The sequence below is a fragment of the Eptesicus fuscus genome, chromosome 16 (assembly GCF_027574615.1).
Source record: "Eptesicus fuscus isolate TK198812 chromosome 16, DD_ASM_mEF_20220401, whole genome shotgun sequence".
Taxonomy (NCBI): Eukaryota; Metazoa; Chordata; class Mammalia; order Chiroptera; family Vespertilionidae; genus Eptesicus; species Eptesicus fuscus.
This window is the reverse complement of record NC_072488.1, coordinates 2,965,039-2,972,591: the sequence shown is the minus strand read 5'-3', so window position 1 is coordinate 2,972,591 and position 7,553 is coordinate 2,965,039. Positions and strand designations below refer to the sequence as shown.

Genomic DNA, 7,553 nt, shown 5'->3' with positions numbered 1-7,553 from the left:
CAGGGTACATGCCCTTGACCGAAATCGAACCCGGGGCCCTTCAGTCCACAGGCCGACGCTCTATGCACTGAGCCACACCGGTTAGGGCGGAATCGTCTCTTTCTGAACTCCGGGGGCCGGACGAGTCCCTGGAGCCCAGATGCTGGCTGAGCGGATGGCGGGAGGAGGCCGGAGCGCCGCCCCTGTCACCTGTCCGCCGCGGCCCATCTAAGAAGGAAGCGGTCCGTGCCGGCGTGAGGCTGGCGGCCTGTGTGCAGGTGGCGCTCAGGAGAGGCCCGGGGCATTTCCGCCTCCGGATCACCCTCCAGGATGACAAGCCACGACGTTACCTTCATTTCAACGGTGGCTCCAATCAGGGTCCAAATCCAAGCTTGTAGGTTCTGTCCAATTAATCACACACACACATTACTCCTGATCAGAAGCCCTTTATCAGTGGTTTCCCTGTCACAGGCAAGCTAAACTTGGTTGCTATGTAAAAACTACATACATTGACGCAGGTCCTTTACACATTGCATTTCTCAGTGTTGTCTGTTAGGGACTGAGTTAGTAACGTTTGCCTTGTGTGTGTGGCAGGTCACTCCTTCCTCCCTCCTCTCTCTCTCTCTCTCTGACCCCCTCCCAGATAGAAGGGCATTAAAGGACAGTCGGGGCCGAAACCGGTTTGGCTCAGTGGATAGAGCGTCGGCCTGCGGACTGAAAGGTCCCATGTTCGATTCTGGTCAAGGGCATGTGCCTTGGTTGCGGGCACATCCCCAGTAGGAGGGTGTGCAGGAGGCAGCTGATCGATGTTTCTCTCTCATCGATGTTTCTAGCTCTCTATTCCCTCTCCCTTCCTCTCTGTAAAAAATCAATCAAATATATATATATTTTTTAAAAAGGACAGTCCAGGGTGGACTGTGCAGAACGAGGCTTTCCGGGATGTTGTGAAACAACCAGAAATGTACGTGGTAGGCCCAGCGAGAGCCTCCCTGCCTGACGGGCGTGCGCAGGTACACGCCAGGAAGGGAGCTGTGCCGCCCGCCGTTCAGTGGATCTTCTGCTCTCTGCTCCGGGGGCGCCTCCCTCACTCCCGGAGGGTGACTAAAGAGAAAACCCTCCGACCATAGAGTAGATATCGCCACGGGGGGAGGGGGTGTCAGTCCATCACCCGCCGGAAATGTGACGCGACGAAAGATCGTTTATGACATAGGAGAGCTTTGGAGGACGCCTTTGCCAGCCCCAGGAAGGCCAGCGAGTGAGTGGTTGTTGGAACCGCACTGGGGTGTTTCATGGCGCCCACAGGTACCCACGTTATTCCATCCGATCAAATGCACCCCACAACCAGGAGGGCGGCTGCTGTCACCAGGCCCTGGGACGTAGCCACGGGCTTGATTCAATTGTGCATGTGAGTCTAGGGGTGCAGCTGTCCTCCTAAGTCCGGGGGTGGACTGTGCTGGACTAAGGGGGACGCCCCTCCCTGCGCTGTGACCCCGCAGCCTCGACTCTTGTCTTACGGCTAGTCGGCGTGTGTCACCGAAGGCTCTGAAATGGAAATAATAGAATGTTGACGAAAGGGTCTCCAAGGTCACATGTTCCCCGACTCTGGAATCCCCACCCTCCCACCCCGTTCTAGTTCACATCGCAGACCAGCCCAGCCATGTTGTCTAAGGAAGTCCTGGAGGGACTCTACAGGGACCCCAAGTACACATTGAAGAATGTCCCCGCATGGACACCGTCAATTCCTTCCCGTCTTTAAATTTCCACATGGGAATTGAAGGCCAGAGAAACGGACATCTAACGGAATTCTTCTTTCCAGTTTCTCATGTTGCTCAGTTAGTGAGAGGGGTTCTGCTCTCTGGTGGCTTCAGGATGGGTTTAGGATGGGATTTCTTCCAGTGGGAGGATGCAACCCTGTTAGTACCCGCAAAGGAGCGGAACCCCACTGCCAAGTCTCTTGCATGTCCCATTTTTCCAGATTGCCCTGGCCAGTGTGGCTCAGTGGATGGGGTATCGCTATGGGCACCAAGAGTTCCCTGGTTCAATTCCCAGGCAGGGCACATGCCTGGGTTGTGAGCTCAATCCCCTGTAGGGGGCGTGCAGGAGGCAGCTGATCCATGGTTCCCTCTCACATCCATGTTTCTCTCCCTTTCCCTTTCTCTCTCTCAAAAAAAAAAAAAGTTATTTAAAAAAGAAAACATTGATTCACTGAGCTATACTGATCTCCTAAAGGTTGACACGTTTCATTATAGAAGATCTAAAAATCCTTTTCATTGTTATACAAACAAAAACAAAAACACAGCATCATCAAACTACCACCCAACCCCCCAGAAGTTAGAAACCCCAAGCAACCTCCAGGCCTTAGGGACGCACGGCGACTGGGCCCGATCGCACGGCAGTTCCGAGCTCAGCCAACCCCGCGGCTGAGGCTTCGGGATTTCTGGGGGGAGAATAAAGGGAAAGTATTTGAAAAAGTTAAGTGTCCTTGGTTTCAGCCTCCCCAGAAAGCCGCGAGTCTGCCAGTCGCTGGGCGGGCTGCTGTGTGAACACTCATCAGGAGGACTCCACCGCGGAGGTTTGGTGACAGGTGGCCTTCAAACCTGTCAGCGCTGAAGCCTCTGCGTCCTATTAGAGGCTCCTTCTGTCTCTCACCTCCTCGGTCCCGCCCCCCAGAGGGCCCAGCACCCAAGGCGGAGCCCGGCCCGATCTGGCCCCTCTCCCTCCTGTCACCGCAGTTAGTTTTAGCTTTTTGTATCCTGACACTTCATGTTGGTTTCTTCTCTGCGTTAAGAAGATGGAATACCCCTCATCCAACAGCTCCTTCCCCCCCACCCCCATGCAAAGGGTCTTTATTTTTTTACTAGAGGCCCGGTGCACAAAATCTGTGCACTCGGGGGGTGGGGGGTCCCTCAGCCTGGCCTGTACCCTCTTGCAGTCTGGGACCCCTCGGGGGATGTCCGCCTGCCAGGGGGATTGGGCCTAAGCTGGTAGTCAGACATCCCTCTCGCAGTCCAAGACCCATCATTCCTTACTGCTCACCTTCGGCGGAGGCGGGAGAGGCCCCCCCCACACTCCCCTTCCCCCCCCCGCCACCCCCCCCTTCGCAACCGCTGCCGCATTTGCCAGCACTGACCACCAGGGGGAAGCATCTACATTGAGCGTCTGCCCCCTGGTGGTCAGTGTGCATCACAGCGACTGGTCGTTCCACTGGTCATTCCACCGTTCGATTGATTTGCATATCAGGGTTTTATTATATAGGATAGATGAAACCCAGCGGCCACAGCTGTGGCCGGACCCACAGTCCGGGTCCTTCACATCTGCAACCACCACCAGAGGTTATGACGTGGGCACTTCCGAGCCGCGCTGAGCCCAGGGGCAGCTGGAGACTCGGAGACGCGGGCCCCGCTGGTCTGAGGTGGGACTTAGACATCCGTGATCTTTTTTGATTTTTTTTTTTAACATGGAACGCCTCACGAATTTGCGTCGCATCCTTGCGCAGGGGCCACGCGAATCTTCTCTGTATCGTTCCAATTTCAGTGTCTGTGCCGCCGAAGCGAGCAGGACATCCGCGATTTTTAAACATCCCTCCCTCCCGTCAGGTCTACCGTCCAGCCACGGCGGAGGATGCCCGTCACTGAGGCCTGGCAGGTTCTCCGATCCTCTCGTCGTTAACCCTCACCCGAGGATATTTTCCCATTGCTTTTTAGAGAGAGTGCGAGAGGGAAAGACAGAAACATCGATGTGAGAGAAACACATCGATGGGTTGCCTCCTGCATGAGCCCCCACCAGGGCCTGTGCCGGGGAGGAGCCTGCAATCGAGGTAGGTGCCCTTGACCGGAATCGAACCCGGCACCCTTTGGTCCGCAGGCCGACGCTCTATCCACTGAGCCACACCGGCTATAGCAGTTCTCTGTTCCTAATACTTCTCAGAGCATCAGCCACAGCTGTCATTCTGCTGGGGCGCCCCTGGGCACTGGTGTCCATGCCAGGCACGTGGGAGTTACCCTGGATTCCTGGGCTCTCCCCACCCCCACAGTATGGCCTAGCTTTGGGCCTCAGCCTCCCCCATTGGAGCTGCCCTACAGTCTCCCCATCCAAGCCCCCCACCTGGGATCAGGCCACCATCCTCACACCCTGGGCCTCTCCCTGTTTCCGGCTGGACGAGGCTCAGCCATGGCTCCAGACTGAGCCCAGCAGTCCCCCCGCCCCCCCGCCCAGGAGGCCCCCCTCTACCCTGATAACACCCACTGCTCCGTCCCCCAGATGCACCCACCCCTCCTTCCCGGTGCTCTCCCGGGACACTGGCATTTCTGTGTCTGCACCTGCCCACCTTCCACACACAACTTTTTTAAAAAATATACTTTTATTGATTTCAGAGAGGAAGGGAGAGGGAGAGAGCGGTAGAAGCATCAATGATGAGAGAGGATCATGGATCAGCTGCCTCCTGCACGCCCCCTACTGAGGATCGAGCCCGCAACCCAGGCGTGTGCCCTTGACCGGAATCAAGCCTGGGACCCTTCCGTCCGCAGGCCGACGCTCTATCCACTGAGCCACACCAGCGAGGGCTGCTTCGGTTCTATAACTGTATAAGGGCCACTGTTTTATGTTCGAATGTATTTAAGTGAAATTGTGTAAGCATAATTCAGTCCCACAGGAAGATGTGTGAGGATGACTGCATCATTCAAACTATGGAGGAAAACGCCCCCTTGTGTTTGTCCACGTCTGTCTGATCCTAAGAAGCTCACCCTCTCGGGGACCACACTCTGATTGCGTGGAAAATCCGGATGAAGACGATTTCACTGCATAAAACCTGCCTCCGCCATCATTACCTTTGCAAGGTGCTACCTGAAGCGAGAACACACACTTTCGTCCGGAGCTAAAGTCTCTCCCAACGAATCGGAGGTGAGCCGCCTCGCTCGCCCAGCGCGTGCGCGCTGTGTATTTTTGGGATCGTCCTGAAATATGGACCAAGACGACAAAGGACAAAACCGCAACCGCCCAGCCACTCTGCGAGGAAAACACGTGAAGTCCCCAAAGGAACGTGCTCCTTCCAACTGCAGACCGTGCCTCCTGCGCTTGGCTCTGTCGTCCGCCTCGGAAAAGGATGTTTTTACAATCAGGGCAGAGGCAGGCCTGGCCGCCTGCGTGCACATTTCTTTGTTGCGCAATGACTGTAACTTGCCCGGATTCCAGCAGCGGAGAAAGCGGCCAGCGCGGTGTGGTTACTCTCCAAAGTGAAACCTAAAGCCGCAGCCTCCGGTGCACAAAAGGCAGAGTGAGTCACCGGAAGAGGCCACTGGCGTGCAGAACTCATTAACAGCAATGCAGGCCGAATGGACTTCCTGCCCCAGCGCAGGCATCCCCGGCAACAGCACAGCCCCTGCAGCCCGGACCACGAGGGGGAGGGAGAGCCATCGGAACGCGGGCCCAGCCCGGTGCTCCCGGCTCCCGAGCACTCGGCGGCCCGGCCCGGCCCGGCCTGTCGCAGGCAGGTTCCCTCCCAGGCAGGACCTGCAGCCGCCGAGATGCCCAGGAAGGTGGCTCGGGCCAGCCGCTGGGCACTGGGGACTCGGGGGAGCCCCTGCGTGGGTTTCCAGGGGCCTCCCTCCTTCCCCTCCTTCGGCAGATCCTTTCTGTCGCCCTGGCCAGGCCGGAGTCCGACGCCAGCTGCCCCGGGACGCGCAGCTCCTGGGACCAGGACCCGGGCCTCCGTGTGCCTTCTGGAACCTGAGCCCGGGGACCTGGGAGGATGTACTCACACCGGAGGGCCCCACACCCCGGTGGATGCGGAAGGTCCAGGCTGGGGCCCGGGAACTTGCTTTGCTAACGAGCCGCCGGATGCAGGCCCTGCAGGCCCCGAGACGACGCTTTGAGAACCAGCCACCTTGGGCCTGAATGTCCGACAGCCGCCAGCACCCCCCCCTCCTGGCCAGTTCGTGATGCTGACCTTGAGCGGTGCCAGCCGGAGGCCCTTTGGTACCCAGGCCGTTGGGGGAAGGCGCTCCTCCCCTCCCCGGGCAGGAGCCCACCACTCACCTGGGATGGGAACCTCTATCCAGCCTGGGTCATGTGTTCAAAGGCTCTGCCTCCAAACCAAATGCTGTGCGCCCCCCGGTGGCCGTGTGGAGCCACTGACTTTCAGGGCCAGCTTTTTGTTGTTCATCCTCACCCGAGGGTATTTTTCCATTGATTTTTTAGGGAGAGTGGGAGAGAGAGGGAAAGGCAGAGAGAAACACATCGATGGACTGCCTCCTGCACGACCCCTGACCGGGGCCTAGGCCGGGGAGGAGCCTGCAACCGAGATCCACTCCCTTGACCGGAATCGAACCCGGGACCCCCTTTGGTCCGCAGGCTGACGCTCTATCCACTGAGCCACACTGGCTGGGGCCAGGGCCAACTTCTGTCTGGTTCCCTTCCGGCCACCGAGCCCTCGTGCAAGGGGGTGACACTGCCTCCTTCGCCTGCAGCAGGAGCGGGAGGAGGGGCCAGAGGCGGGGAGGAGGCCCCGGTGGCATTGAGAGGGACGTCCTCCCGCCGGCCCGGGCCCCCGGGAACGGCAGTCCTGCTCTCACGTCGCCCCTCTGGTCTGGAGACTGTGCAGAGGGCGGCCAGGGCGAGGTGACGGACTGGCGGCTGTCCTGGAGCAGCCGCTGGGACAGCACTCCTGTTAGAGGAGCACATGCAGGTTCCCGAAGTCAGGGTTTCCTCGCTGGTAAAAGGTGCCCGCCTAACCTTCCTGCTGCCTCTCCGCCCGCCCCCGGGGGGCGCCACGGCTCACGCACAACCTTCCGCAGGGACCGAAGCCGGTGGTCACGGGCCAGGGTTCCTTGGCTTCGGATGAAAGGGATGGCGAGGCCCTAACCGGTTTGGCTCAGTGGATAGAGCGTCGGCCTGCGGACTGAAGGGTCCCAGGTTCGATTCCGGTCAAGGGCATGTACCTTGGTTGCGGGCACGTCCCCAGTAGGGGGTGTGCAGGAGACGGCTGATCGATGTTTCTCTCTCATCGATGTTTCTAGCTCTCTATCCCTCTCCCTTCCTCTCTGTAAAAAATCAATAAAATATATTAAAAAAGAAAAGGATGGCGAGGCTGTGGGTGGTGGGTGTCGACTTTGAAAGCCGGGATAAGGAGTCTTTTACAGATTCAGGCGTCTGCAGCCGAGACCTGGAGAAATTCCACCCGCGGACGTTGCCCTGCGTGTGAGAGCTGCCTGCACGTGCAAGGAGACAGCGTCGCCCAGCGGTGCCCCGGGGGGGCGGGGGGGGGCATCTCGGGGCCCAAGACGACAGACAGTTCAGGCTTTTACAGCAGGCAGAGCTTGCCCTCGGGACCGTGTGGGAGGGAGTCTGCGGTTGCAGCCGAAGGAGCGGGTCTGCTGTGTCTCCGTGCGCACAGCGCTCATTCCAGACGCTGGAGGGGGACGCTGGATCCGGCCGCACGAGCAGCCCAGCCCGGTGCCCTGGCGGCCGGCTCTCACGCACACAGCGACCACGGCTCTTCCATTTGTCCCAAAAGCACCCGGGCTGACACAGGGCGGTCACGGGGTGGGTGTCTCAGGCACAGGGACCAGGCACCCATC

General features: G+C 59.0%; 1 non-coding gene across 1 annotated transcript; it reads right to left on the bottom strand.

Annotated features, from left to right (window-relative positions):
- Positions 1 to 3,430: 3,430 nt before the first annotated feature.
- On the bottom strand, positions 3,431 to 3,535 carry LOC114230372 (U6 spliceosomal RNA). The gene has a single exon (XR_003616268.1). It is a non-coding gene; the product is annotated as a U6 spliceosomal RNA (small nuclear RNA).
- Between the last annotated feature and the right edge of the window lie 4,018 nt (positions 3,536 to 7,553).